At 38.9% G+C, this 23259-nt stretch overlaps 1 protein-coding gene across 9 annotated transcripts in view; it reads right to left on the bottom strand.

Annotated features, from left to right (window-relative positions):
* scn1a (sodium channel protein type 1 subunit alpha) overlaps positions 1-23259 on the bottom strand; it is a 157289-nt gene that overhangs the window by 107943 nt on the left and 26087 nt on the right. For 2 of the 9 annotated variants that reach the window (XM_062969201.1, XM_062969199.1), the window contains exon 2: positions 7223-7297. The exons of the other annotated variants lie outside the window; for them this stretch is intronic. The gene's annotated coding sequence lies outside the window, so the exon portion shown is untranslated. The remainder of the gene's footprint in view (positions 1-7222; positions 7298-23259) is intronic. 9 annotated transcript variants of the gene reach the window in all.

Genomic DNA, 23259 nt, shown 5'->3' with positions numbered 1-23259 from the left:
TGTGTAGAATACGATTACTAACTTGTAATATAATAGAAAGACAATCCACGACAAAAATGTGCGGGAATTTTGACCTGTACTTCAAGTGTCAAAAATGACAATGCAGTTTTCTCAAAATGATTCACAGTGACTGCAGGACAGCAGTCGGGGGAAAGACACTCATTTTCACGGGCTTTGCTGTTCCAAATAATGCTACCACATATCAGAATCCTGTGCAGACCACACAGTTTATTTCAGAAGATTTTGAAGCAATGATTTCCAGACTCTGGTGATGCAGATGTTTTGAACTACAGTAGAGTCTCACTTATCCAAGCCTCGCTTATCCAAGCTTCTGGATTATCTGAGCCATTTTTATAGTCAATGTTTTCAATATATCGTGATATTTTGGTGCTAAATTCGTAAATACAGTAATTACAACATAACTGTAATTACTGTGGCTGTGGCGCAGGCGGGAGAGCAAGCCAGCTGCAACCAGCTGCAATGAATCACTCTGACCAGGAGGTCATGAGTTTGAGGCCCGCTCGGAGCCTATGTTTGTCTTGTCTTTGTTCTATGTTAAAAGGCATTGAATGTTTGCCTATATGTGTAATGTGATCCGCCCTGAGTCCCCTTCGGGGTGAGAAGGGCGGAATATAAATGCTGTAAATAAATAAATAAATAAACATTACTGCATATTGAACTACTTTTTCTATCAAATTTGATCTATAACATGATGTTTTGGTGCTTAATTTGTAAAATCATAACCTAATTTGATGTTTAACAGGCTTTTCCTTAATTCCTCCTTATTATCCAAGATATTCGCTTATCCAAGCTTCTGCCGGCCCGTTTAGCTTGGATAAGTGAGACTCTACTCTATAACTCTAATAATAATAATAATAATAATCATCATCATCATCATCACATTATTTGCCGATACATCACACAGTCCTAGACACTTGGGAAGTGTCCAACGTGTGATCCAGTACAACAGCCAGCAGAGTGTCTGCTGTGGACTCAACTTGTTTTGTTTCAAATAATAATAATAATAATAATAATAATAATAATAATAATAATAATAATAATCCGCTATCAGGACCTCAAGATTGAACTCCAAAGACTCTGGCAGAAACCAGTATAGGTGGTCCCGGTGGTGATGGGCAGAGTCCTCTGCCACCTGATCTTCTAGGCAGATCATAAATGATCTTCTAGGCAGATGATGTTGCCATCCCAGGTGACAGTCGCATTGACGAAAAACAACAGGAAAAACTCAGTTGCTAACAGGACCTCAAGATTGAACTTCAAAGACTGTCAGAAACCAGTACAGGTGGTCCCGGTGGTGATCGGCACATTGGGTGCCGTGACAAAAGATCTCAGCCGGCATTTGGAAACAGACATTGACAAAATTACGATCTGCCAACTGCAAAAGGCCGCCCTACCGCCCTACCCAGCATATCTATCTTGTTTGCTGTGTAATAATAATAATAATAATAATAACAAGAACAACAACAACAACAACAACAACAAAGTATGGATTGTTGATGTAGCAATCCCAGGTGACAGCAGGATTGAGGAGCAACAACTGGAAAAGCTGACACGATATGAGGATTTAAAGATCGAATTGCAAAGACTCTGGCACAAGCCAGTCAAGGTGGTCCCAGTGGTGATCGGCACACTGGGTGCAGTGCCTAAAGACCTTGGCCTGCACTTAAACACAATCGGCACTGACAAAATTACCACCTGCCAGCTGCAGAAGGCCACCTTACAGTGATCTGCACGCATTATTCGCCGATACATCACACAGTCCTAGACACTTGGGAAGTGTCAGACGTGTGATCCAATGCAACAGCCAGCAGCGTGTCTGCTGTGGACTTATCTTGTTGTGATTCAAATAATAAGAATAACAACAACAACAGAAACAATAGACAATTGACAAAATTATGATCTGCCAACTGCAAAAGGCCACCTTACTGGGATCTGCGTACATCATCCGAAAATACATCACACAGTCCTAAACACTTGGGAAGTGTTCGACTTGTGATTTTGTGATACAAAACCCAGCATATCTATCTTGTTTGCTGTGTCAAACTATGCCGTTGTGTCAATAATAATAATAATAATAATAATAATAATAATAATAATAATAATAATTTATATACCACCCTATCTCCTCAAGGGACTCAGGGCGGTTTCCAACATAGCAAGGAAACCATACAACAACTTATAACTATACAACAACAAAACATAATACAATAATGAGCAAAAGTACACTAATCATCCTCCTAGCAGACTCAGCCACTTTGTCTAATGGTCTGGGAGCTCTAAAGCCAAACTAAAGTAGATTTATTGAATCAACAGAAATTACAGAAGTATTGGCTTATCATATTCCTATCTAGAACCTTTTTAGTAGAGAACTGACAATTACATTTAGGCCTATGTCTTCAAGAGCTACCACTGTATCTTCTTGTTCATAATCCAAAGCATGACACTTTCAAACTGTCCAGGCAATTTGGTTAAGTCATTTGTTCAATTTCAGAGTCATCAATATTGTTTTACTGTTACTAAATATTGTAGGTACTGTCTTCCTTATACCATTAGATATCTTTGAGGATTTTTAAAAAATGTGCCAATTTGTTAATTAAATTCATATTATTATGGGATTGTTAAACATATGACCTCCAACGTTTCACAGGTGATAACTAGGACACATAAAGCCAAGCAATATCGGATTGTGGTCAAGATGGCAAAAAATGATTAATACACAAGCTAGAACAGGTATGGGCAAACTTTGTCCCTCCAGGTCTTTTGGACTTTAACTCCCAGAATTCCTAACAGCCTACCGGCTGTTAGGAATTCTGGGAGTTGAAGTCCAAAACACCTGGAGGACTGAAGTTTGCCCATACCTGAGCTAGAAGGTTGCAATACCTTTCTAACTGGCAGTTAGGGGGAGAAAGGCTTTTCCTCATCCTCTGTAATTTTGACCATTTTTCTAGGTATTTTTATTGAAAGACATATTTTGGATGACTATATCTATTGTAGCCAAATTTGGTGTGATTGGGTTCAGTGGTTTTGTTGTTTACTCTATAGTAAAACGAACATTACATTTTATATATATACTGGCTGTGCCCGGCACCGCGTTGCTGTGGCGAAGTATGGTGGTATGGGAAATAAAGTATTGAGGAATTGGTGGTAGTTAAGGTAAAGGGTAAAGGTTTTCCCCTGACATTAAGTCCATTATAAATGGGTTATATAGCTGTGTGGAAGGGCCTTGAGTCTATACTGCCATATAATCCAGTGCAAATCAGATAATCTGTATTTGATAGGCAGTGTGGAAGAGGCCTAAGTGAGGCCTAACTCTGCCTGTCCCCTGAGCTGAGTGGGTTGCTAGGAGACCAAGTGGGCAGTGCTTAGCCTTCTAACTGGCAGCAATTGGATAAAAACAATTCTTCCTCTCCCTCTAATTAGGACTTTATTTTTCTTTTCTTTTTGTTGTATGAACGTAGAGGCATGGATGAGGGGTTGTGCTGCCAAGTTTAGTGTTTCTGGGATGTGTAGTTTTGTTATTTTGTCCTAGACCGAAATTTCATTACCCTTTTATATATATAGACTAGCTTTGCCTGGCCACGCGTTGCTGTGGCTTATGGGAATCCTTTGTTGGCCAAGTGGAATAGCAGTGAATAGCCTTGCAGCCTCAAAGCCTGGCCATTTTCTGGAGTAGCTGGAGCTTTTTGTTGTATGAACGTAGAGGCATGGATGAGGGGTTGTGATGTCAAGTTTAATGTTTCTGGGATGTGTAGTTTTGTTGTTTTGTCCTAGGCCGAAATTTCATTACTCTTTTATATATATAGATAGATTACTGAACTCAATTTGTATCAGCGGAAGTAAGCTGGGGATAAAGGAAAAAATGAGTGGAGGAGAGAGGACCCGAGGTACTATCAACAATGCCATATAATGCAGTTTCAGAATGAAGATTAACTGTATTGAACTGGATTGTACACCAGTGTAGACTGATACAATCCAGTACAATCTGCATTATATGAGTTTACACTGATCATATAATGCAATTCAAACTGTATTATATGGCAAAGAGGGCCTGGGACATTTTAAAAGTACAGTAGAGTCTCACATATCCAACATAAACGGGCCGGCAGAATGTTGGATAAGCGAATATGTTGGATAATAAGGAGGGATTAAGGAAAAGCCTATTAAACATAAAATTAGGTTATGATTTTACAAATTAAGCATCACAACATCATGTTATACAACAAATTTGACAGAAAAAGTAGTTCAATACGCAGTAATGCTACGGAGTAATTACTGTATTTACGAATTTATCACCAAAATATCACGATGTATTGAAAACATTGACTACAAAAATGCGTTGGATAATCCAGAACGTTGGATAAGCGAGTATTGGAGTTGAAAATGTGGAATGATAGAGGCTTCATTGGGACTAACCATGCTAAGTTGGGATAGTTGGGGGCATAGAAACATAGATATTTTGAATGTATGGAACAAGAAATGGAGATTCCAGAGAATCAGCCCCATTCTAGTACTTTTTAGATGTTAACTGTTTCACTAAACACATTCATAAAATGTGAACTAAGCGTCCAGGTATAAATATGTATATATGTTTCAGCATAACGTGATGTATTTTCTAATTATGACAGTTTCCTGGCTCCTATTTGTCAGTTGGTGAAGAGGTTTATTGCAACATCCCTGATGACCCAGCATCTTTGTCAATCTATTGGAATGCTCTCTACATCTCTTCTCTACAAAAAAACAAAAGACAACTTGGCAAGGTGGCACTACCTAGAGGAATCCTCCACCTTGTGTGACTGTGGAGCTGAACAAAGAACTCAGCATATGTATGCTTGCCCACAATGCCCTGCCTCATGTACGGAGGAGGAGTTGTTTAAAGCTACAGACAATGCGGTTGCTGTTGCCCGCTTTTGGTCCAAAACTATTTAGTTGCTGTGATTTCTTTTCTTTTTTATTTTATTTCCATTATTTGAAATGTATTTGTTGTACCAAAGCTTTTGACACGAAATAAATAAATAAATCTCTTCTCTACATGCTTTCACTCTCTTGCTCATACAACTCTTGCATAATACAGTTGGAAAAATTTCCATCACCATCCCCTAAGAAAATAATTTCATAAAGTGAGGCCTCTTCCAGCTCTATGATTCTATGATACTATGTTGACAAGACAGAGTACCATGGGTAGCCAACAGAAATGGTCATGCATCATGGGATGACCTCCGTAAGACTCCGTTTCACCAGTGTGAGAAAACAGAGAGAACATGGGGAAACATTCATGTGATGAGGTCCTTACAGTCTATGCCAGTCATCTCCAGGTCTCTAATAAGTTATCCTTTCATGTATTGTCCCCTCACATATATATAGAAAATGTAGCATTGTTATGAATTACATCTAACATAGCACATTTTGGAAAAAAAAATCAGACTATTTTTGTAGGAATAAAAACCATGCACGAGTATCAAACATTTATTTTATATAGCTGGACCTCTGTATCCATGGATTCTGCTCCCATTGTATCAACCATCCATGATTGAAAATCTGAACAAAGAAGTGGTGATTAACTTCTGACTATGCGGATAAAGAGATCCGTAGCAAGATTGATACTTATTCAAGGGGAAGAGAAAAAAGGACAAATTGACCAAATGGGGTGACCAAGGAAAAATATTTGTCTAACTTCAAGAGAGATTGTGATTTGCTAATTAAGGTGTTATTATAATGATAGAGCCCCCGGTGGCATAGTGTGTTAAAGCACTGAGCTGCTGAACTTGCAGACCGAAAGGTCACAGGTTCAAATCCGGGGAGCGGAGTGAGCTCCCACTGTTAGTTCCAGCTTCTGCCAACCTAGCAGTTCAAAACATGCAAATGTGAGTGGATCAATAGGTACCGCTCCGACGGGAAGGTAACAGCGCTCCATGCAGTCATGGAGGTGTCTACAGACAACGCCGACTCTTTGGCTTAGAAATGGAGATGAGCACCAACCCCCAGAGTCAGACATGACTGGACTTAACGTTTACCTTTACCTTATAATGATGGAAATATTTGTCAGTTGGGGGATTTATAAATTAGTGGAATGTTACTTACTAAATGTAGAAATGTAATATCTTTTAAGAGGAGTAGATTAGTTAGAAATTATTTTGTGTATGCACTTGTTTGTTTAACTTTTGTGTTTATATTTTGTTATCTGTAGTATGTATTTAGCTGTATTGCAGTGGCTGGAATTTAGATGAATATAGATATAAAATTGCAGACCGAAAGGTCCCAGGTTCATATCCGGGGAGTGGAGTGAGCGCCCGCTGTAAGCTCCAGCTTCTGCCAACCTAGCAGTTCGAAAACATGCAAATGTGAGTAGATCAATAGGTACCACTCCAGCGGGAAGGTAATGGCCCTCCATGCAGTCCTGCTGGCCACATGACCTTGGAGGTGTCTACGGACAACGCCGGCTCTTTGGCTTAGAAATGGAGATGAGCACCAACCCCCAGAGTCAGACACGACTGAACTTAACATCAGGGAAAACCTTTACCTTTTAGATATAAAATTACATAAAGAACTGTCATTTGTTTGTTTATTTTATCATTATCGTATCATGATTATTTTTCTCTTACAATAAAAATACTAAGTTAAAATGTAGTATCTATGCCTGCAATGAATTATACGGATACTGGACATGATGCAAGGACACTGGGGGTTGGGGATTAAATATGTAATAATATTGGATTCAGGGGACTGAGGGAAAAAGTTTCTAATCATTATTCAAAGCTAGGGCTGACTCTTACCTTAACCATATAAGAGGCAGCTAAAGGGTTTTGGGGGATGTATTTTAAAAACTGTAAACCACACCAAGGAAGCAGAGCGGACGTGTGGCTAGAAGCCATCACACTTCTTGCATCATGTCCCTGAACAGCCGATTATTTTGGATCGGAAAGAAACAGCAGGATTCAGTGCTGCTTGGCAGTGCAGGACCTGTTTGAAATTCTAAAATAGAAAGAAACCCCTCCAGGTATGTCATACGTCACTGAGGTAAGACCCAAATACTCAGCCCTCAAATCTAGCAATGTAACATGTTGCTAACATGCTATATCCTCTCCCCTTCCATCAACAATTTTAATCACTTCAAGAAGTAAAAGGAGAACATGCAATGAAAGACACTGTAGAGGTTCCTAGATGTTAGACTTGCAAAATGGAAAACTGGAGAAAGCTTCTGTACCTTTAATACATGAGCAGAAGAAGGGATTTCAGAAGGTGTACAGGAGCTGTGTCTGTAGTAGGGTGTTGCTTCAAACTGTAATATACAGAATTTATAAAAAACAAAAGTGTTAATGGAATCATGGAAACTGTACTTTTACAAGGTGTTTACCCTTCTCTGCCATCTACAACTTCCATGATTCCACAACCCTGAGTCATGGCAATTAAAGTAGTGTCAAACTGGATTAACCCTATAGTGTAGATGCACCCCGAGGATCATAGTGAGCATTACCTCTGATAAAGCACACATAAGCTTGTGCCATAAAAACACACATTCACAATGTAAAAGCCATTGCTTTAAGGCAATGGTTCCCAACCAGTGGTGCATGGACCACCAGTGGTCTCCAAGAACGAAAATATAACCCACGCCCTCACCGTTACTACACCATTGCAACATGGGGTGACTAGTCTCACAAAACCCTCTTATAGTGCCAAGGCAATGAGGATGTGGGAAAGATGAAAGGCCTCCTGACTGCTGCTTCTCCTCCTCCTCCCTCCCCCTAAGCGGAGCTGTTCCATGTGGCGCCTCCTTGGTGTCTTTGTTTTTAGGCCTGTTCCTGGGGTTATTTGGGGTGCTGATTCAGAAAATTTCATCAGCTCTAGATTATTATATATGGTTTTCTGGGGGTGAGAAGATGTGTCTACTTTATGGCATATGTTCTGTATCAGAAACTAGAGCTGATTTGGTCTATCCAATACAATTTTCTGGATCAGCACCCCAAATAATCAAACCGAAGTTGACCAAAAACTGATTCATAACCCTTTGGGTATTAATGTTAAAGAGTGGTCCTGGGTCAAAGTGGTCCCTGGTCAAGTGGCCACCTGGTCAAAACAATGTTGGGAACCATTGCTTTAAGGAAAGTGATGACCCTTGATTACTATGATAGATTGCAGTGACATCAAGAAAGCCTGAAATGAGACTAAACTTCTTCACTTGCTTTTTTGAATAAACTGTTTTTTGAGTAAACAAGTCCATATCTTCCTAGGGGTTATATGAATATGGAAGTGCCTTTTTGCATTCATACTCCTATCTGGATAAGAAAGTGTATATACAGTAGAGTCTCACTTATCCAACATAAACGGGCCACCAGCAGAACGTTGGATAAGCGAATATGTTGGATAATAAGGAGGGATTAAGGAAAAGCCTATTAAACAACAAATTAGGTTATGATTTTACAAATTAAGCACCAAAACATCATGTTATACAACAAATTTGACAGAAAAAGTAGTTCAATATGCAGTAATGCTATGTAGTAATTACTGTATATACGAATTTAGCACCAAAATATCACGATGAATTGAAAACATTGACTACAAAAATGCATTGGATAATCCAGAACGTTGGATAAGCGAGTGTTGGATAAGTGAGACTCTACTGTACAAAGAATTCAACAAAAACCCAGTGGATACTAAGGGCTAACTGTAATTTTTTCCTATCTTGTAAAAGCAAAAAATGTGCTGCCATGCTTTGTTAATGTCATAAATGAAGTTTTCTGCCATGATTCTGCAGTCCAAACATCTGTCAGGGCTGCAGCAACTGAAAGAAATAGGACTGCCAATTTTTGGATTCTTATTAAAATCCTTCTTTTGGAGAAAAATTACAAAGTGAAAACAAATAGGTCAACCATTTTAGTTTATCATGCCTTGTTGTTAGAGGAACTAAACAAGAGTTTTGTGCAATATTGTATTCTTAAGGGACAATCCACAAATCAGCCAGTAGTTGATTGCTTCCATCCTATCAGGCAGAAAGTCTACAATGTCATGAAAGTGCAGCAAATTGGTATTTGTTTTGTTATTGTTCTTTTTTTTTGCTTTCAGTGTTTGTGGAATTTCCTGATTCATGGGCCAAAAACAATGGGCAAATTTAGACACCTTGCTCCATTGGATTTCCAATCTACGGCAGCTGGATTTCCTGGGAAAAATTTGAAACTAGCAAACCAATATTAGGAACTACATTTTGAAACAGATTTAAGGGTAAAGCAGATTTACGGGTAATGGTGCTCCATGCAGTCATGCCAGCCACATGACCTTGGAGGTGTCTATGGACAACGTCAGCTCTTCGGCTTAGAATTGGAGATGAGCACCAACCCCCAGAGTCAGACATGACTAGACTTAATGTCACCTTTACTTTTGCCTTGATTTGCCATACCAATGTTAACGCTGATATTAAGCCTATAAAAGCTTCTTATAGAAAACAGAAACTAAACTCAGGGTGCATCTACACCATGGAACAAATCCAGTTGGGCACAATTTTAACTGCTATGGCTGAAAGCTAAAAATTCATGGGAGCTGTAGTTTCACAATGTCTTCAGCCTTCTTTGCCAAAGAGTGATTTCATCTCACTAAACTACAAATGCATAGTATTAAGCCATAGCAGTGGTATCAAACTGCATTAATTCTACTAGTGCAGATGCACCCATAGGTACATTGAACAGCTAACATTCAAGTGATTTATGCTCTTATAGTAAATAGACTAAGCAATTCTCTATGAAATATAAAAAAGACAACCAGTAAGCTACAAAATAGGACACGCTTGTCCATATATAGAAAAATCTAGCTGAATTTTTCAGTCTCAATCTAAAAGCTGTCTATTAGTACTGTGATGTTTATGCTGAGTTTTCATGGCTGTCATATACAGTTCAACACTGTTTTGCTCCTTTTAAGCTGTGGCATCCAATTCAAAGTGACAGCAGTGAAAAGTCCTAAAATACAAAGCAACCTGGCCTATAGTTCTTATAGTTCCCAGAATTTAATGTGATGAATAGCCCTGAGTCGATACCAATGATTGTGTTGCTCTTCCTGGCCAATATTCTGGTAACACGGTCTAGAAATGGTGCATTGCATACATGCACTTGCAGAGATGTTCTGAAGAGGGCATCAGACTTGCACTCAATAAGTTGTATGCTATTCTGAATTAGCACTGTAATGCTAATAAGTAGCTTTATGACCAATGTTTTCACATGCAGGACCTGGAACAGCTATCATTATTTCACTGGAATATGGGGAACTTAGAAATGAGGTTTCCTTTTTCCTTGATAAACCAAAGCTGGTAGATCATTAATTCTCATCCTGTGGATCTCCACATGTTTTGGCCTTCAACTCCCAGAAATCTTAACAGCTGGTAAACTGACTGGGAATTCTGGAAATTGTAGGCCAAAACACCTGAGGACCCACAGATTGAGAACCACTGTGTTCAATAATCCATGCTTTAAAAAATGGCATGCAAGAAGTACACACATAATCACCGCTAGCCAGCAGAAGTTAGAGGCGGTAGTCATTCCATGTTCTTAAAACTATTAACAAGCATGATATTTCCCCATGGTATTGCCTACAGTGAGACAAATTTTACATTTGAGAAAGAACATTAAGGAAAAGCCCTGGCCCAGGGACAGAAGGGCCTTTTCTCATGAAAGTGATGGTAACATGGGTGAAAGAAACTTGGTATCTCCCTTTCCTTCAAATGGACTGCAGGGAACACAGTAGACACTGCGCTTTCCCAATGTGAACCTGCAACCTTTCGGTCTGCAAGTTCAGCAGCTCAGTGCTTTAACATGCTGTGCCATTAGGGGATATTGTTTCCTAAAGCTTAATATACAGTATTTCTGTTTTTTTGTGTTTTTTTGTCTGTTGGAGGCAAGTATGAATGCTACAATTAGCCAGAATGATTAGCATGTAATGGCCTTGCAGCTCTAAAGCCTGGCTGATTCCTGCCTGGGTGAATCCTTTGTTGGGATGTGTTGGCTGGCCCTGTTTGTTTCTTGTGTGCAATTCACCTGTTTTCAGAGTGTTGTCCCCTCCCCCCTCCCGGGCACGTTCACAAATGTCCGATTGTCCCTCACCAATTAGTTTTTGGATACATGAGATGGGGAAAGCTTTCCCCCTTTTTTTCCTCAGCCTCGTCGTCCTCCCCAGCATGAGGTAAGCCGTCTGCTGCGGCGGTTGGGCTGCTCGTGCGCTACTGAGTTGTAGTTCACCCTCCCTCCCCCCCCCACCTGGACACATTCGCGAATGTCCGATTGTCCCTCACCTATTAGTTTTTGGATGCTTGAGATGGGGAAAGCTTTCCCTCTTTTTTTTCCTCAGCCGTGTCATCTTCCCCAGCCGTGTATGTCTTCCAAGGGTGGGGGCAGAGGCCAGCTCTGTGCATGCGCACACAGCTGTTTTTGGATTTTGGGATTTTGAGGGACATGGACTTCGAATTGTGTTTTGGTTTTGTCATCTAAACACAGCGGGGAGGACCATGTGTTTTGTTGCCGAGTTTCGTGGTTCTGGGTTTTGTAGTTTTGTTGTTTTTATTAAGGTAGAAATGAACAGAACAGATTTATATATATATATAGATGAAGATAGATTGAAAGGCAACTATTTTTGTTTTTTATTATTTTTTCTATTATGTTTCAGTTCTATATTTCTTATCTTAATTCTACAGTAGAATCTCACTTATCCAAGCCTTGCTTATCCAAGCCTCTGGATAATCCAAGCCATTTTTGTAGTCAATGTTTTCAATATATCATGATATTTTGGTGCTAAATTCGTAAATACAGTAATTACAACATAACATTACTGCATATTAAACTACTTTTTCTGTCAAATTTGTTGTATAACATGAAGTTTTGGTGCTTAATTTGTAAAGTCATAACCTAATTTGATGTTTAATAAGCTTTTCCTTAATCCCTTCTTATTATCCAAGATATTTGCTTATCCAAGCTTCTGCTCGCCCATTTAGCTTGGATAAGTGAGACTCTACTGTATATTCCTTTTAATGTAACTCTTAAAATCTTTTAATAAAATAAATATACTAGGTTGCTGTGAGTTTTCCAGGCTGTATGGCCATGTTCTAGATGCAACCCAGTGATTGCGGCCATGAAAGTTTTCGACAACAAAACAAGTGTAAACAAAAATGGCTGATGAATATATGTGAATTAGCTGAGATGGACAAACTGACAATGCTAATCAAGGAGTATGAAATTAAAATAAGTAGGCAATGAGTGCAAGGCTCGTAGATTCATTTTAGTAGACAGCTATTTAGAATGTTTAAGTTATATGTTGTAGATAAAGGTGTCCAGTTGAAGTTGAAGTTTATATATAATAAAATTGTTCTTGTTTTTTATGGTAGTGGATTTTATTATGTTTTTCTAATTTTCTTGTTTTGTAAATCTGTATTTTTTGTTGTTGTATGTTTGAATAAAAACTTTTTCAAAAAAAATCCAGGGAAAGGAGAAAGAGAGAAAAAGAAGAAGAAGAGAGAGGGAGGTAGGAGGAAGGAAACTAAATCTATTTTAAAAGAAAAGCGCACTGGGAAGAGGGAACTAAGGATGAGTTCGAGACCCTACAAGTAAAAATGAGAAGACTTGAGACAACCCAGCAATTAGGGAAGCAAACACTGGAGAGAAAAAAAAATCTGCAAGGCATTCTGCATACAGAATTAGCAGCAAAGAAAACTCAAAGGAACAGTGCCCTATAGCTCTCCATCCTTTTGGTCCATTAACAGCACCATTAGAGCCCCATGGCAGGATTTCTTTGTATATGTCATAATCTGGTGTATTTGCAGTGCCAAACTGGATAGCAGAAATGCCACTCATCATCATTCTTGCTCTCTTAATCCCCACCGTCTCCTTTCCCTTCCTCCTCTGGTTTAAATGTCCATCTAATGTTTCATCCCAGCTTTAGGGCAAGCAGTTATGAAGACATACTAATGCCAACAGGGAAAATATGACATCCCTTCTATAGGAGTATGTTTTAATGTATTATAAGTTTTATGATTTTATGTCTATATGTTTTAAATGTATGTATGTGATTGTATTTTATTGTGTATTGCTGGGCTTGGTCCCCATGTGAGCCTCCCCATGTCACTTCAGGGAGATGAGGTGGGATATAAGAATAAAGTTATTATTATTATTATTGTATGACACAGCAAACAAGATAGATATGCTGGATTTTGTATCACAAAATCACAAGTCGAACACTTCCCAAGTGTTTAGGACTGTGTAATGTATTTTCAGATGATGCGTGCAGATCCCAGTAGGGTGGCCTTTTGCAGTTGGCAGATCGTAATTTTGTCAATGTCTATTGTTTCCAAATGCTGGCTGAGATCTTTTGGCACGGCACCCAATGTGCCAATCACCACCGAGACCACCTGTACTGGTTTCCGCCAGAGTCTTTGAAGTTCAATCTTGAGGTCCTGTTAGCGGCTGAGTTTTTCCTGTTGTTTTTCGTCAATTCGACTGTCACCTGGGATGGCAACATCATCTGCCTAGAAGATCATTTATGATCTGCCTAGAAGTTCAGGTGGCAGAGGACTCTTACAAGTAAAACAAGCAGTCAAAGAAGAAAAACATGCCCTGGCAGAATATGTAAAGCAAAGTGAAGAACCTGCTTTGATTGAAGTCAAAAATCAGAAACTCCTCAAAGCACAGCAGACAAAAAACCAGTACAAGAAAACCGTACTACAAACTAGAGCTGACAGCTGGCACAACAAAACATTGCATGGAAAGCTATTATTATTATTATTATTATTATTATTATTATTATTATTATTATTATTCTATACAGCTTTAGTTAATAAGAAGAACAAAATGAACTAATTTAGTTTTTAATTACTATATTAACTGAAACTGGACATCCCTGAGTGATAGACTCAAAACTGAATTGCACCTAATAGTCTCAAACGTATTTGATAGAGGAAGCAATCAAATGAGGAAGACCCTTTCAATGCATACCTTTAAGCAATATTTACTCATACAAAATGTCACTTTTCTTTTAATACCTCTGGTTCCCACATAAAGTTTATTTGCTCTTCTAGCTTTCACGATTTGGTTGAATGGGCATTTTGCTTGCTCCTGAGTATTTATGAAAACAACCCAAGTTATGCATGCTTCAGAAATGATTCCGTCTAATTGTAATATCATTTCATTCATGGTTCAAGTATTTCTTTGATTGCTTATGCCTCAGCTGAAAAGCTGGCAATGAAAAGATGGACACACAAGAGCTACTAAAAGTCCATTGGTACTCACTGATCATAAGAAAAACCTAGAATAGCCTTCTTTAGATAAAAGCTATCTTTCCATCCTCCCTTTACAGTTTCCTGTCCCTCAAAGCTTCACCATCTAACATATATATTACTCACAACATTCAAGATGCAGCTCTCAAAAAATGAACACTAAAATTGGGCCTTCATACTTTCATTATCACTCACAGGCCCTTTCTACACTGCCCGATAATCCAGATTATCAAAGCAGAAAATCCATATTATCTGATTTGGAATGGATTATTTTAGTCTACACTGCCATATAATCCAGTTCAAAGCAGATAATGTGGATTTTATACAGCCGTGAAGAAGGGGCCATAGTGAGATAGGATCCTGTACCATAACAAAGCAATTCTGTTTTATATTGTTGTTATGCATTTTAATGTATTACATTTTGAACTGTGTTGTTTGGGCTTGGCCCCATGTAAGCTGCCCCGAGTCCCTTTGGGGAGATGGAGGCAAGGTACAAAAATAAAGTTATTATCATTATTATCATTATTATCATTACAGTAGAGTCTCGCTTATCCAATGTAAACAGGCCGGCAGAACGTTGGATAAGTGAATATGTTGGATAATAAGGAGAGATTAAGGAAAAGCCTATTAAACATCAAATTAGGTTATGATTTTACAAATTAAGCACCAAAACATCATGTTATACAACAAATTTGGCAGAAAAGGTAGTTCAGTACGCAGTAGTGCTATATAGTAATTACTGTATTTTACGAATTTAGCACCAAAATATCACAATGTATTGAAAACATTGACTACAAAAATGTGTTGGATAATCCAGAATGTTGGATAAGTGAGTGTTGGATAAGTGAGACTCTACTGTATTATTATTTTCTTAGATACAGAAAAGGTATTTGATGACCTGAATTGGACTGTACTTTTTAGATTTTTGGGAAATATGAAATTTCAGAGATGATATTATTAAATGGATGAAACTGATTCATACTTCATAAAAAATCATTAATGGAGAATTCACAAAATCTTGTGAGATTCCAAAAGATAAGACAAGAATGCCTGTTCCCTTCCCTTTTGTTTATTTTGGTTTCAGGAATATTTAATAGAAATATATGAAAAGAGCAGAGGCTCGTGGGAACAAACATTTTAAAAAGAAGCTCTTACATTAAAGTAATTTGCTGATGATTCAGTGATAGTTTTGGGAAATCCTCTGGAGGATATAGAAGTGTTAATGGGAAAATTAAAAGATGTTGGTGTGTGGGAAGGTTCTGGATCAATAACCAAAAGCCGAAAATGCTAGTGAAAAATGTGAGTACAGATTATCAATTACAATTAATGGAAAACCTGGTTTTAAAATTGAGAAGAATTGCACCATTTTCATAAATGATTAGAACGATAAAAACTATTGTCCGTTCACATTTCTCAAGGATAGGTGATGAGTGCTGACACAGTACAATAAGAAATTTGAATTATGGTACACAAATGATATGCAATATGTAGAGATAAATATATAATATATGTGGTATTATCTTTCACATTTCTAACTGGATTCTGGATCATTTTTCTTCCATCTTTCTTTTACCTTTCTTCCAGAATTATCTTTTACTGCTTGTTGTAAGATTACAAATTAAGATGGACAAAAAAGAAATGTAAAATCTGCAGGAAATGAGATAATCTTGATAATATTGTAGTATATGGGCAAGACTCCTAGCTAGGCACACATACAATCTCAGCTTCAGTCTCCAGCATTTGTAGTAAGCGGCTCTCAGGAAGCAGGTGTAGAAAAACACCTCTGCCTGAGACCAGGCTCATGGTTCAATAGAAAAATAAGTCAGGTGAACAAACAGACTAGCAAAATTTAGCTTCTTATGTACAGTTTATCATAAAAATTGAAACTTATGAAATCTCTGAAGTTACTACTTCTTGGAATATGTAGATTCATGGTGGTGATGGTGATATAATTATTCACTATTTTCCCTCGTAGATCATAGGACATAAGCAGTTTTCTTCCAACTACAAAAAGGTTTTTGAAAACCACACAGTTTTGAAAATTACACTGTTTTCAAAGTCTATTCACAGTTTGGACTTTATTCTGTGCAAAGTTTTCATGTTGTTGTTGTAGGACAGAAAACATCATTTTCTTCACAGCAGACAATGTTTTTGGGCAAAATTTATTTCTATTTATAAATACTATTTTCCATTCAAAAGTGGTTTTTTTCCTATGAAGAAAAGGCCAGTTCTATGCCACATATGAGTTTTGCAAGAATACAAAACTGCACAGTACAACCACATACAATTTTTTGCACAAAATAAGACTTGGCCTTCTGGGAATGGAAGCTGGATAAGGCGTGATTCAGTGGAAGTCACTACAGAATGAAAGCAGGATAGAGTATGTTTTTGTTACTTTTCTTAATACAGCACTAAACCTGTGTACCCTGCAAATAATCCAGGCTTTCTCAACCCTCAGCCCTTCCCCCATTTTTGACCATTTGTTGAATATTTTCAAACAAATATGTGAAAGGAAGTCATATGGAGGAGGGAAAAAGCTTGTTTTCTGCTGCCCTGGAGACTAGGACATGGAACAATGCCTTCAAACTTCAGAAAGGAGATTCCACCTGAACATCAGGAAGAACTTCCTCACTGTGAGAGCTGCTCAGCAGTGGAACTCTCTGCCCCGGATTGTGGTGGAGGCTCCTCCTTTGGAGGCTTTTAAGCAAAGGCTGGATGGCCATCTGTTGGGGGTGCTTTGAATGCGATTTACCCACTTCTTGGCAGGGGGTTGGACTGGATGGCCCACAAGGTCTCTTCCAACGCTATGATTCTATGAAATATTCTTTCCGTCTCTACTCATTGGAAATGCCCTTTGTGCTACTCTCATAGTGACCAGAGTATCTGCAGCCACTCCAATGCCTATGACAACAGCTTGAAAAAAGCGGCCCACAGTCATGAGGCTGCAGGCACACTTGCCAGGAATAGGTGCAGTTTACTTAAAAGGCATCTCTGTGCATTCACAGCCAGGCAGGCATTACATATTCATGAAGCAATCACCAGTTCTGCAGACAGCTGCCTCTGCATGGATGTCAAGGACCAACACAAGTGATTTTGCTGCTTCTGACAGAACAGAAAAAGAATGCCCACCAACAAATCAAGGTGCATGCATAGTGCTAAGAGCTGGTCAAGTTATTTTGGCATCTGGGACAATAAGTGTCTATACACAGTAAAATACTATAAAACAAGCAACTAAGAACATGCTGCCCTTTCAGATATTCCAAACAGCTGTTTAAGGTCACTGTCCCATTGTATGTAATGATAAGAACCATGAAGGTTTACCTGAGACTATGTAATATTGAACAGAAACGGCAATCATGTATAAACTGGTCCCTTGTTGTTATACACACACACACACACAGTAGAGTCTCACTTATCCAACATAAACGGGCCGGCAGAACGTTGGATAATCAGAAATGTTGGATAATAAGGAGTGATTAAGGAAAGGTTTATTAAACATCAAATTATGCTATGATTTTACAAATTAAGGACCAAAACATCATGTTTTACAACAAATCGACAGATGTCCAGAGTTACCCAGGGAATGTGCCCTTCAACCGAAAGGAGTTTTTGCATCGCCAGAGATCAGAGAAACAAGGGCTTAGAAGGAGTAACCGCTTGGCATCTCGAGGGGATTGTGGATAAGAAGATTCCCTTGGGAACTTTTGGGGAGTTTGGTCTCCCTTCGTTGGGATCTGATCTTTGTTCCATAAAAGTGCCTTGCACTACAGACAATTTGCGGTGTCAACGTAGCGTTTCCCTGAGAACGTTTCACCGACTCCAGTTCCCTGATTTCACCAAGCCAAGCCTCCTGTTTCTGGCGGCCAAGCTGAGACGCAACTCCTGATTTAAACCGGAGTAAATTCACTTCCTTGCCTTGTTCCTGAATCAAGTTTGATCTTCGCTTCGTCTTGTTCTTACTTTGATATCCACGATCTCCTAGTGACTGGGGGCCTTGTTATTCAGCCTTGCTTCCTTGTTGTTCCCTGTTCAAACTTCCCAACAGTTTGAGCGTGTTTTGGTTTTGGACTTTGGACAATAATATTGGACATTTTCCTTCATCTTTTTGCATAAGCAAAAAGGACAATTTCCTACTCATCCTTTCTGCTTATGCATTCTTGAATTTATATTTGCTTTAATAAAGATATTAAATGATTATTGGTCTCTGTCTAGTTTCCAGTGTTCACGCTACCTTGGGGTGCAACAGGTTCTCTGGCAATAGTGACCTGGACAGTAGGGTGAAGGTCCAGTGGGGCCAAGGCCAAGACCTCCACTCCACTGCTGCCTGGGAAAGGAATATGTGGCACAGTCAGGAGCATTTTTCTTGTCTACTGGCCCAGGATTAACAGGCCCATGTACAAGAGGCCTCAGCCAACCACCAACAGCCCTTCCTGAAGACAACAAGCACGTCAATATTCACCTCTCCTGTTGGATTGACAGTTCACTAATGTGGTCACTGGGATGTGCAAAAGCTTTGTCTCTCACAGCCTTGAGGTGAGAGACAAACGGACCAAAGGGACAGACAAAGAAGGTGGAAAAATAAGGTTGACTCATCCTCTCAGCAACAGGGCTTCTTTCGAAATGTATTTCTATCATTTGGTGGGCACTAACTAATATTTGTGAATATAAGAATGCTATGAATGCCAGCGTATCTTAAATCCTATCTTATTCTAATTCCCCTTGCATTCTAAATAGCCATTTTGTTGAAATTCCAGGCTACAAATGCTCTTGTGGGTCTTTTGTTGTTTTCTTAGTTAATCATAAAACTCAGAATCTCTCCTTAAGAAATGTTCTTAATATATTCCAAGGTGGATTATGTCACTGAACTAAACTGATTTTACCATTTGCATTTTATCCTCTTTATTCAGGCATTTAACGTGATTATCCTAAAAAGAACATATTAGAAAAAGCCATACGTTCTTGAGATACTAAGAGTATTGCTACTTCGTGATTATGACCATGACAGATTTTATGTATCAGCAGATGTTAAGTTCTTCCACTATATAACTTCAAAGAAAATCACATGGGGTAATCACGCTTGATCTTAAATTCCAATAAATATAATTTTGCAGTCATTGCTTCTGTGTATTTCTGCTTTTGTGGTGCCCTATAATAAGAAGCAGGAAGGTTTGGGTATTTGGCATCAACTTGCAATGTCCTATTTCCAGTCAAATAAGCTCTTAAAATGCAATGCTATGTCTTCTCCCATTTATGCACATTAAACCAGAGTTACCTTCATGAGATGTGAAGAGGTTTTGTGCTAATTGCCATGCCAAGGAGATACAATAATGATGCCCTTTTTAGAATGTAAGCTTGTCAGAGTGTGTGCTAGTTTTACTTAAGCCATTCATATTAACCTAGATTCATCCCTTGATAACTTGATCAAATCACTTTTATTCTAAAAAAGGGGGAGAAAACAGAGTTCTTGGATGTTTTATTAGGATAGGGAAGCAATACATTCTCAACTTAAAAGAGAGAATGTTTTGAATCTGAATTCTGTCTGTTGCAAATGGATGAACTCTTTTTGTATCTGGTAAGATTCTGATTCTGCTGATGAGATGGAAGAAGTAGACATTGACATTGCTTTTCTGACTGTTATTTTACGTTTCTATCCCAGCCATGAAATCTTTTCTGCCCTTCCACACAGCCCTATATCCCAGAATATCAGGGCAGAAAACCCTACATTATCTGAGTGTGGACTCAGATAACCCAGTTTAAAGCAGATACAGTAGAGTCTCACTTATCCAAGCTAAACGGGCTGGCAGAAGCTTGGATAAGTGAATATCTTGGATAATAAGGAGGGATTAAGGAAAAGCCTATTAAACATCAAATTAGGTTATGATTTTACAAATTAAGCACCAAAACATCATGTTATACAACAAATTTGACAGAAAAAGTAGTTCAATACACAGTAATGCTATGTAGTAATTACTGTATTTACGAATTTAGTACCAAAATATCACAATATATTGAAAACATTGACTACAAAAATGGCTTGGATTATCCAGAAACTTGGATAAGTGAGGCTTGGATAAGTGAGTCTCTACTGTATTGTGGGATTTTCTGCCTTGATATTCTGGGATATAGGGCTATGCGGAACATCCCTGGGTGCATATATACAATTTAATAAAGTTTGACACTTGTTTAATAGCCATGGTTCAATGCTATGGGATGATGGAAGTTGTGTTTTACAGGACCTTTAGCCTCCTCTGCCAAAGAGTACTATTTCTCAACAAACTATAAATCCAAGGATTCCTTAGCATTGAGTTCTGACAGTTACTGTCAAACTGTATTAATTCTACAATGTAGGTGTACCCCAGGAGCCCCGGTGGCAAAGTGCGTTAAAGTACTGAGCTGCTGAACTTGCAGACCAAAAGGTCCCAGGTTCAAACCCCGGCAGTGGCATGAGCGATCGCTGTTAGTTCCAACTTCTGCCAACCTAGCAGTTCAAAAACATGCCAATGTGAGTAGATCAATAGGTACCGCTCTGGCGGGAAGGTAACGGCGCTCCATGCAGTCATGCCGGCCACATGACCTTGGAGGTGTCTACGAACAATGCCAGCTCTTCAGCTTAGAAATGGAGATGAGCACCAACCCCCAGAGTTAGACATGACTGGACTTAATGTCAGGGGAAACCTTTACCTTTACCTTAGGTGTACCTTTGAATGACCAGAACAATGGAGGAAGTTGTTCTGGAGTTGCAGTGGGAGAAAGAACTGAAGAACAGCATCCAAAATCCCCATTTTCCACCAGTTGAAGCCTCCTGACAATAGGATTGTATGGCTCAGGACTCCTTACACACAGCCATATAACTCAGAATATCAAGGTAGATAATCCACAATATCTGATTTGAACTGGGTTATGAGTCCACACTGCCATATAATCCAGTTCAAAGTAGATAATGTGTGTTTTTATACAGTTGTGTGGAAGGGACCTCAGTATCACCATAGCAAAATGGCTGGCTTGTAACCAAATTTGCACAAGCCAAACATCTCCTCCTTACAACAGCTCCATGAAAAGCTGCTTCCGCATGTTCTCTTGTGATTTTCACTGATTCTTCTCTCCCACCCTATCATGTATTCCACATACGAAGCTAAACCATTATGTCCTTTGATACATTTGTGTTTAGGACATTGGTACATGGTTCTACATTGGCAAAAGCAGATTAAGGAATTTTTCTTTATTTTGTCTATTATCTCTTCCCTGTCTAGACTGATACTTTCAAGGAAAACTTTATCTCCCTCCCCGCTCAGGCCCATGTCCTCATTCTCCCAAGCAAAGAGGTTTCTGGTTGCATCTCAAGCCTATCTTTCCATGCCTAGAAGGAGTTCCTATAATAACATTTATTTCCCTTTAAGTTTAAAGAATTTTTACAAGCAGTATCCTTCATACAGGGCCAAAGCCAGAAAAAAAATTGGGGGGAGGGGGAAGCGACACGGGACTTTTTTTAGTGAATCATGAATAGTAGTTTCATAACACAAAATAATTTAGAAATCAGGCTCCATCAATAAACTTGATAAACCTGGTGGTGGTGCAGTGTGTTAAAGCGCTGAGCTGCTGAACTTGCAGACCGAAAGGTCCCAGGTTCAAATCCCAGGAGCGGAATGAGCGCCCGCTGTTAATCCCAGCTCCTGCCAACCTAGCAGTTCGAAAACATGCCAATGTGAGTAGATCAATAGGTACTGCTCCGGCGGAAAGGTAACGGAGCTCCATGCAGTCATACCAGTCACATGACCTTGGAGGTGTCTACAGAAAACGCCAGCTCTTCGGCTTAGAAATGGAGATGAGCACCAACCCCCAGAGTCAGACATGACTGGACTTAATGTCAGAGGAAAACCTTTACCTTTACCAATAAACTTCAGTGGACACTCAAGACAGATAAACTTCAGTGGAAACTCATAGGGATTTGGTAAATCAGTTAAAATTTATGAGTAAACCAGTTTTTTAAAACCTGAAAATTGTCAGCAGGGGGTTGAACCCCTACAAACCCCTCCCCTGCGGGCTACAGCCCTACCTTCATATACATCCAGTCACGTAACCCTTAAAAGTGTCTCAGAATTGGCACAATAGGGAGAATGATTTGCGGAAAACCTTTTGTATGAACATCTCCTGATCCTAACTATTGCTAATTATTTATGACGTTGGAATGAGGAAGTGCCATCACAGTGGATGATGAAGCAGCTGCTCCCCCTGTGGCCAGAATCGAACATCCCCTCAGGAGAAGGTTAAATTGCCTCTGCGTCTGTCTCTGTCTCGGTTCTATGTGTATATGGGCATTGAATGTTTGCCCTATATGTATATAATGTGATCCGCCCTGAGTCCCTGTCGGGGTGAGAAGGGCGGAATATAAATACTGTAAATAAATAAATAAATAAATTTAGTCATTCACTTCTGTTTGTAGCTTTTGGGTCTAGTAGAGTAACAAGACAGTCAACGTGACAACATGTCTTTCTCTTATTTACTTATTTATTTATTTACAGTATTTATATTCCGCCCTTCTCACCCCGAAGAGGACTCAGGGCAGATCACATTATGTACATATAGGGCAAACATTCAATGCCCATAAACACATCGAACTGAGACAGAGACAACAGACAGACAGACGCAGAGGCAATTTTAACCTTCTCTTTCTCTTCCTGGGTTGTTTCTATTATCTTCAAAAATCAACGTCCATTTTTAAGTGTAGTATACAAAACTGGAATGTATATGAAGAATAACAGAGGCCTGTAGTAAAATACTTTTCACTATTATATCTCTTTTTCATGCGTTTTGGATGTTAAGTTTAGAAAACACAATAAAATATCATTTTCTTTCATAAATGTTATCACGGATTTTGATGCTAGTTTCTTTCTGTCATCGATCACAACATGAAAGCATCAAAGCAAATTGTGAAAAAACTGTACATGATGGAGCAAATTTGAGGTCAATTCCTATAAAAATAGCATACATTTAAAAACCCCATT

Source organism: Anolis carolinensis, chromosome 1 (genome assembly GCF_035594765.1).
Source record: "Anolis carolinensis isolate JA03-04 chromosome 1, rAnoCar3.1.pri, whole genome shotgun sequence".
Taxonomy (NCBI): domain Eukaryota; kingdom Metazoa; phylum Chordata; class Lepidosauria; order Squamata; family Dactyloidae; genus Anolis; species Anolis carolinensis.
This window is presented reverse-complemented; position numbering and strand designations above follow the sequence as displayed.